Genomic DNA, 7,966 nt, shown 5'->3' with positions numbered 1-7,966 from the left:
GGTGCATGTTTTCCGTCATTTCATTCTGCTGGTGTTTGGGATCACCACAGTGTGAGGTAAAAAACATCCTAAAATACCCTCGAAAGAGGTTAGTAAAACATGGGTGTTGCCTATTTTGGCATTTAACAGGCATTTAATGAGTGTGTTATCCAAACAATGGTATTGTGTTGCTAGATATTTAAAGAACTTAACATGTTTATTTTTCTGTATCTAAGCATCAGACATACAGTAACTGTATATTGTGAATGTTTTCAATGTGTGCTTGACTTTTCATGTTAATCATACAGACCATTGGAAGAAGAATACTGTATGGACATGACATGTTCAACCCCATTGGACCATCATTGAATGCTATTTTATGTCACACAGGTTTTCTGAATTTTTGTTTAATCTATGACACAATAATAATGGTTCAATGGGGTTTAACATAAATGAAACACAATGCAAAGAATCCAATAGAAAGAAAGAGTCCACACACAAAGTGCAATAACAGCTTCCACATTTGTATCTTTGGCCATTTTTCCGAGTGGATTAACTGTCAAACACAAATCTAACAACAGAAAAATAAACATTTGATTTGGCTGTTCCATTTAAAAATGATGAAAAACTTGAAAAATCTGATGCTACCTGCTAGACTGAAGTCCTCCCCTAGGAGAAGAACAAAGGCATACACTTCCCCAGTGATGAACTCTTCTATGGAGGGAGTGATATTTACATAGTGTTATGGGAGTGTATCAGAACATTTTAGTGAATTTGTGAATCAAACACTGGATTAGAAGACCTGTGTCCTTTCTACCTGGTGAAGAATTATAAGGATATGTACAGGAAATAATACTTTTGGCAAAGAAGATCTGAAATTACTATAAATTGATAAGTATGAATGTATGTTTTGGTATTAAGTATTTTATCTTCCCTTTTTTGCTATATTTGAGATATTTATTCTTTACCTTCACAACCTTAATCTAACCTACAGTACAATGCCACACAGACATCGTTGAGGTCTACAAAGGTCTACATTGGGGTATACATTTCTGTCCACTAGAGTAAGAAGAGTAATATTTCAGAGAGCTTTATGGTAGCACAACACTACTTGGTGATTGATTGGCCCCATCAAAATAAAAGTAATGTATCGATGTGAGGCTTTGCTTAAGGATAGTCCACTCTTTAAACTCTTAAACAGAGGAAGAGGGAAGAGGTGGTGTACTGTGCTGCCCAATTATTGTCTTGTCTCTCCCAGAGCCCAACAGTCTTTCATTCATTCATATTCTGGGAATTAGCCTCTCTGACCATTAGAGATAAGCAGAATCCTGCTAATCAAAGTCCTGCTCTGCTTCACAATAACACATAGACAGTACAGTAGGTGCATGGAGAATAAATTAGGCCTGCACATTGGTCTAGCCAGTTACATGTGGAGGAAGTAGATTGAAAGGAGCACACCAAAATGACATTATCCTTGCACATCATTGTACTGATGATGTGCTGCTATTTGACTGCACCATTTACATACTGTAGGATCCTCTGACATCCTACTCTGTGGAGAAGAATGGATATACAAAAACAAAGATAAACGAGTCCAAGATAAACTGACTGAATTTTTTACAGCGCCCATTCTAATGAAACTCAAATTAGCACAAAGAACTTGTCTCTTCCCTGTAAATATTTTCCATGACATGTTCTGTCTTGATTGCACTGTTATTACTCTAGTCAGGCTGATATCAATGATGAATCAAAGAACAAAAGGAGTGTTTGTTCTTCTTCCCCTTTTTTTACATAAGTCAGTCTTGGAATGCTCTGTTCTCTGAGATGAACAATATGACTCTTTAGTGAGCATCGAGACATTTTGTTTTGTTTAGTCCTTAAAGCTTAGAGCTGGTGCGCTGTGATATTGATTGAGCTTCTATTCCCCATTTCAATGTGAATGCTCCCTCCCCCCGAGATTCAAGATCTTCCCATACTCTGGAAGATGCAGATGCCTTTCCCAGTGTGTGTCTCTGTGTGTGTGTGCATGTGAAAGAGAGAGAAACGTAGATACTTTGCTGAATCAAGGGTGCAGTCAATTTACCGTCAAAGAAAAAAATGGTATATTACCTTGTACATTGCTGCATTATACAGTAACGCGAAGCATTGATTATAGCATTGATTATACAGACTATTCCATTAGCCTCTTGTGCCATTAATTATGTATAGCTCAATTATTTATATGCCAATGATATCCCAAGCATTGATGTCAATTCCTCAACAGATAATGCATTGCAATCAATATTTACATTACATTACCTCAAAACGTAACTTATGTTTGCATCTTTTTTCCCCCAGGGCCTCATATTTAAAACCTTTAAAATTCCCTAACATAGGCATGCACTCTAAAAGGGCATTAGTCAAATCAGTATGGAGACCAGAGGAGCTCCTACCACGGGTGGTCACAGTGAGCCAGCCCCCAACCTACCCAGTCGTCCGCCCAGGTCAGCGATGCCCGAATATGACGGCACTCCATCGAATTGCCATGGCTTCCTCCTCCAGTGCTCCCTCTATTTCGCCTATCAGACGGGAGCCCCCATCACCGATAGGTCCACAATAATTTCCCTGTTGACCGGACGGGTGTTTGAAGTGGACTACGGGCGTCTGGGAGAGGAGGAGCTGGGTTTCTATGAGAGGTTCAGGGCGGTCTTTGACCATCCTCCAGAGGGTAGAGAGGGAGGTGTGACTTTTCCAGCTCTGGCAGGGTGCCCAGACAGCTGCGGAGTACGCCCTCACCTTTCGGACTGTGGCAGCCTCCAGCGTAATGAATGAGCTGACACTCCGCACTCTATTCTGCAGTGGACTGCTCCTTCTTTAGGAGTGCGGTGTCCACCTCGCCACTCGCCTCCCTCCTTTAGCTGTCCTGAGGCAGAGCCTGAACACATGGAGGTAGGGGCCACAGAGACAGCTGGGGCTCTGTCCCTATTGCGGCCAGGAGGGGCACCAGCTTCGGGGTCCACTAGAGCAGAGGGACGGCCCCGTGACCTTCCGTCTCCTGGGGTAGGCGTGAGTATTCCATTACTATCATATTCCGCCAAACCCCTTATGGTTCCTATTTCACTGGCTGGCTGTCCCTCAAATGTTGTCTCTACAGCTATAGTGGATTCTGGTGCCGCTGGGAACTTCATTTACCAGGCCCTCGCCTCCTCTCTGAACTTAACCTCATACCTGCTCTCCTCTCCTTTTCCTGTCCAAGCCCTAGATATATGTGACCATTGGTGTCCGGCACAATTATTCACATCACCGCACCACTCACCCTCACCATGGGACCCATGCACCAGGAAACCCTTCCCTTCTTCATCACTATCGCACCCGTACACAAGGTAATCCTCGGCCACCCATGGCTCCAAAGTCACAACCCCACCATCTCATGATCGAGCATGAAAATCACCGCCTGGGGACCAGGATGTCAGAGGACCTGCTTCCTCATACCCTGTGGTTCCACGCCGGTTGAGAGTCCGGTAAGTGCCCACCAGCCCATCAATCGGTTCTCCCGTATTGTTGGCCCTGTGTTTTGGGATGTACATGTGGACATCCGCCAGGCTCTGGAGAGGGAACCCACTCCTGCCACCTGCCCTCCAGAACGCATTTACATCTCCACGGTGGTGAGAGATTGGCTGTTGACCTGGGAACATACATCCCTTGTCGCTGGACACCCAGGTATCACTCGCACCATCTAATCCCTCTCCAAGAAGTACTGGTGGCCCACCTTGGTGCAGGACGTTGCCTACTGTCAACTCGTGCTCTATATGTACCCAATCCAAATCACCCCGGCACGCTCCAGCAGGGAAACTCCTTCACCTACCCGTGCCTCGGCAACCTTAGTCCGATCTGTCCATAGGTTTTGTTACTGATCTTCCCTCGTCTGATGGTTTCACCACTGTTATGGTTGTTGTGGACACATTCTCCAAATTTTGCCGTTTTATCCCTCTCTCTAGTCTCCCTACCGCTCTCCAGGTCGCTGAGACACTATTCCAGCAGGTCTTTCAACACTATGGCCTTCCGGAGGACATCATATCCGTCCGTGGTCCCCAATTCACGTCACGGGTATGGAGATCATTCATGGAGAAGCCGGGGGGGGGGTCACAGTCAGCCTCACATCCGGGTACCGGCCTCAGTCCAACAGGCAGGTAGAGAGGACCAACCAGGAGCTGGGGAGGTTCCTTAGGAGTCACTGTTAGGACCGGGAGTGGGCCTGGTTCCTTCCCTGGGTGGAGAATGCCCAGAACTCACTTCGTCACTCCTCCACCGGGCTGTCTCCCTTCCAGTGTGTCCTTGGGTACCAGCCGGCCCTGGCTCCGTGGACCCCGAGCCAGACCGACGCTTGTGCAGTGGATAAGTGGTTCCATGGGGCGCAGAGGAGGTTTGGAAAGCTGCCCACGTGAGGCTCCAACACGCTGTCAAAACGAGCAGGCGGACCGCCACCACAGTGAGGCTCCAGTACCTGGTGGACTGTGAGGTGTCCCAACATCATCCGAGGTTTCCACCTTCACCATCCAGACCAGCCCGCTGCTCGCCCTTGGCGTCTTCCCGCTGGCCGATGTCGGTGGGGGGGTACTGTCATGTCTACTCCCTCTCTGGCACTTGACGCCGCGGGTCTACTAACTACCTGTCCTGGCAACCCATCATTATACACACCTGGCAATCATCATTATGCACACCTGCGCCCCATTATTAGACACACCTGGACTTCATCACTGCCCTGATTATTCCCCCTTTATTTAGCCTTCCGTTGTGATCAGTCCTGAGGTGTTATTGTTTTTCTTGCACGTTCAGTACGCTTCCCATGTTTGTGCTTTTGTATCTGTTCCATATTAAACACACCTTCTGCACCTGCTTTCGGACTCCCGGCGTATACATTACATGTTGGATGCTGGTTCTGTGTATCTTATAGTGTCGTCTCAATACACTCCACCTTTGTGCTTCCAGCTCCCACACAGCCTATTTAATTAAGTGTATTTAGACATTTGTCTTGTCTGCTGTTCACTTTAGATGAACATGCCACAGCCTGGGAATAAAGTTATAATCTCAAACGGGTATCAGACTCTATGAATAGTTAATTCAATATCTACTGTAATAACTGGCAGAGATCATTGCTGAATATAATACTGAAACAGTGGAAACATTCTAGAGTAAACTTTCTCACCATTAGGCTTCTCCTTTCAGATCAACAGCACAAATCCCTCTGATCCTCTACTGCCTAAATCTGTTTGCGTGCCACCAATAGTGTCATTTGTTGGTTCCCTGTGACATGATTGAATCAGTCTGTCCTCAGGGCTGATCTTAAGGGCTAAAACTGTAACCCTAAGGGAAAGGTCCATCCATAGACACCATTATGTCTCACAGGGCTGAGCTGTGGTGAGATATCACTGTTTAGCCAATCTAAGGGAGACCAGACACTGTTCCCTTGGCATTGTTTGGTGAGAGCCACAATAGCTCACCACCACTGGCACAGTCTGTCCAGATCACAATAATTTGAGGTCAAGTTACGGCCTCTTTGTTGATACTCCGAGCAGGCATCTATCAATGTGCCATTTTCGAGAAAGAAAATGATACTGCTCAGTGTAAAAGATATGTAAAGTAAAGGAGATTATATTTCTCCACATCTAGTCTAAAGACTGCTTACTTGTCTGTTTCCATCTCTATTTTACTCTGACCATTGTTGGCCTTTATGTGCTGTTTTGGTTGAGTTTGGCTTTTGAGAAATCCATCCAGCTAAAGAGGCATGCCAGGTTATTATCAGAGCTGCTGTTGAGAACACTGCTATTTTCCCATTCACTTGGCAAAGTCAGAAACAAATAATTGGTTTCAGGTTCCTTTGTGTAAATTGATTAGTCATCTCCAACATGATCCATTGTGTGTAATTCTTCCAGGGACAGACTATATTAGTACTGCCGGGAGGATAATGTGAGACAGCATTCTAATAACTTACAGGAGCTGCTGCTGTAGTGATCTGAATTATCCTGGGATATTTTTAGCACTCTTGCTCTCTACAGTAAGTTTGCTCTTTACTGGATAAGGACTTTCTTTTGGGGATTCAACAAGGACTATTAAAACCAGTTGAGCTGATAGCTGTCTTTTTTACATTTATTTTTATTTAGCCTTTATTTAACTAGGCAAGTCAGATAAAGAACAAATTCTTATTTACAATGATGGCCTACCAAAGAGCCTCCTGCGGGGACAAGGCCTGGGATTGAAAAAATAAAATAATAAATACAATATAAATATAGGACAAAACACACATCACAACAAGAGAGACACAACACTACATAAAGAGAGACCTAAGACAACATAACAAGGTATCAAAACATTACAACGCAGCATGGTAACAACACAACATGACAACAACATGGTAGCAGCACAAAACATGGTACAAACATTATTGGACAAAGGTCAAGAAGGTAGAGACAACAATACATCATACAAAACAGCCACAACTGTCAGTAAGAGTGTCCATGATTGAGTCTGAATGAAAAGATTGAGATAAAACTGTCCAGTTTGAGAGTTTGTTGCAGCGAACTGAAAAGAGGAGCGACCCAGGGATGTGTGTGCTTTGGGGACCTTTAACAGAATGTGACTGGCATAATGGGTGTTTTATGTTGAGGATGGGGGCTGCAGTAGATATCTCAGATAGCGGGAGTGAGGCCTAAGAGGGTTTTATAAATAAGCATCAACCAGTGGGTCTTGCGACGGGAATACAGAGAAGACCAGTTTACAGAGGAGTATAGAGTGTAGTGATATGTCCTATAAGGAGCATTGGTGGCAAATCTGATGGCCGTATGGTAAAGCACATTTAGCCGCTCGAGAGCACCCTTACCTGCCGATCTATAAATTATTTATCCGTAATCTAGCATGGGTAGGATGGTCATCTTAATCAGGGTTAGTTTGGCAGCTGGGGTGAAAGAGGAGCGATTACGATAGAGGAAACTAAGTCTAGATTTAACTTTAGCCTGCAGCTTTGATATGTGCTGAGAGGAAGGACAGTGCACAGTCTAGCCATACTCCCAAGTACTTGTATGAGGTGACTACCTCAAGCTCTAAGCCCTCAGTCTTGCACTGTTTCGCTATGGTTTTAGTCATCAATCTAGCAAGAGGGCAATATTTTAATGTGGTAGTGTTCCCCCCCTAGAAAAATGTGAATGAATAAGCCGTTTCATATTTTATATTATGTCCATATATAGTTATAATCTGTTTTAGGAACGTCTACCCAAAATATTTCACCTTCTTTATTATGTCAAATCATGACATTACTGATAGTCAGAATCTGGTAAATTTGTTTAAATCTAAATCAACATTTGGACCATTTAAACAGCTTGCATCCTACCCATATACAAGGGGAGAAGGGCTATGTAAAGGGTTCGAGTTTGACATTCTGACCATATGCAATGTGTCTGCCTCCGACATAAAACGAATGTTTGACTTCTACTCAAAATTACTTATTTAATTATTTTAGATCGAAATAAGTGTGTAGGACGCGTTCTTTATCGTAGAGCAATGAAAGTTGTGTATTTAGATCCGCCTGCTCAAGATCAATTCAGCAAATTGCTTTGATATATCTTGTGCAGTGAAGCATTCGAGCTGGATAAAACAAATTAAAAACTCCCGTAGACGTAACGTTGCAGTGAAGCGATATAAAGGCACGTAATGATTCAGCCGACCACCAGAGGGGGGCAAATACACGTTCATTCGACAGAGTCATAGGAAAGTCCGGATGGCTGTCTTGTGACTTATAAAACGGTGGAAAATCTATAAAATAAGTAATGTAAACATATACATATATTTTTAAGTAATTCTAGTGCTCGATTTCGGGGACTGTCAGTTTGAGGTTTTAACTAACTAATATTCTGCCTAAGAAGATCTGTGATTTTTTTTTTAAACTAACAAGGATGCACTTAGCCTTCTGCAAAGAGTTGTTCAGATAGGTATCAGCTAGTAAACGTTTTTTTTC

This window comes from Salmo trutta, chromosome 33, assembly GCF_901001165.1.
Source record: "Salmo trutta chromosome 33, fSalTru1.1, whole genome shotgun sequence".
Lineage (NCBI taxonomy): Eukaryota > Metazoa > Chordata > Actinopteri > Salmoniformes > Salmonidae > Salmo > Salmo trutta.
The sequence above is the reverse complement of the archived record's forward strand: the minus strand, read 5'-3'. Positions refer to the sequence as shown.